The sequence below is a fragment of the Anneissia japonica genome, unplaced genomic scaffold (assembly GCF_011630105.1).
Source record: "Anneissia japonica isolate Jap-2015-1 unplaced genomic scaffold, ASM1163010v1 scaffold288246_len349457_cov184, whole genome shotgun sequence".
In the NCBI taxonomy this organism is placed as follows: domain Eukaryota; kingdom Metazoa; phylum Echinodermata; class Crinoidea; order Comatulida; family Comatulidae; genus Anneissia; species Anneissia japonica.
Window position 1 is genome coordinate 345990 of NW_022752398.1, and position 1441 is coordinate 347430.

Genomic DNA, 1441 nt, shown 5'->3' on the forward strand with positions numbered 1-1441 from the left:
GATGAATGGGAATATGAATCATGCAGATCTGGAATCAAAGCGGGTGGTGGGGGGGGGGGGTCAACATTTTTCCAAAAAACGAAAGGGGATCCGGGGGTCCGATCCCCCGGGAAAATTTTGATTTCTAGATGGCGGGAAATGACCTTTCTTGACTTTTGAGCTAGGTGTCTAATGACTTTGTTCTTTAAAATTCAAGGTTTTCCCCCTCTCGAAAACGGTCAGTTAAACTAATTCTCATTTCTATTACAGTAAATAGGCCTGTTATGTGTGTATACATACATTAAACAAAAAAGAGTTGGGGCCTAGTTGCATAACGTATTCTTTTTTTCAATGAATCGATAAGCTCCAAAGAAAAGGGGAGTCCGGGGAAAATTTTGATTCCCCTCTTGAAAACGGTCAGGTAATTTTTTCCCATTGTTATTACAGTAAATAGGCCTTGCAACAACAAAAAAAAAATGAGTAGTTGCATACAAACTTTTTTCTATGAATCGATGAATCCCAAAACGAAAGGGGGGGGGGGGTCCGGGTGTTCTCCCCGGGAAAATTTTGATTCCTAGAAGGCGGGAAATAAGCTTTCCTGACTTCTGAGGTGTCTTTTAATTACTTTTAAGTTCTTCAAAATTCAAGGTTTTCCCCTCTTAAAAATTATTATAATGAATCAATGAACCCAAAGAGAAAGGGGAGGTTCGGGTTCTTCCCGGGAAAATGTTGATTTCTAAATGGTGGGAAATGATCTTCCCCGACTTCTGAATATCTTTTAATGACTTTAATTTAAGTTCTTCAAAATTCAAGGTTTTCCACACTTGAAAACGTCAGGTAATTTTTCCCATTGTTATTACAGTAAATAGGCCTTATGTGTGTGTACATACATAAAAAAAGATTGTGTAAGTTGCATACGTATTTTTTTACCATGAATCGATAAATCGCAAAAAGAAAGGCGACCCCGGGGTCCCCCCACCCCCACCCCCACCGGGAAAATTTTGATTCCTAGAAGGCGGGAAATGAGCTTTCCTGACTTCTGAGGTGTCTTTTAATTACTTCTAAGTTATTCAAAATTCAAGGTTTTCCCCTCCTTGATATGAATCAATGAATCCAAATAGAAAGGGAGGTTCAGGTTCTTCCCGGGAAAATGTTGATTTCTAAATGGTGGATGATGAGCTTTCCCGACTTCTGAAGTATCTTTTAATGACTTGTTTTTATAGTAAAAAGGCCTTATGTGTGTATACAACAAATTGAGTTGCATACGTATTATTTTTCATAATTCCTGATGATGACATAATTAATGTCGAAATATTGAATCCTGACACGATGGCGTGTATTTCGATACTTGGAGGCTCGAGTATTTATTATACTGTACTATCTTATCTAAGATCAAGGTAATTCAACAAAAGGATGCACATCTCCGCTCTCGAACATAGCGCGTGCGTACAGTCCTTTGATC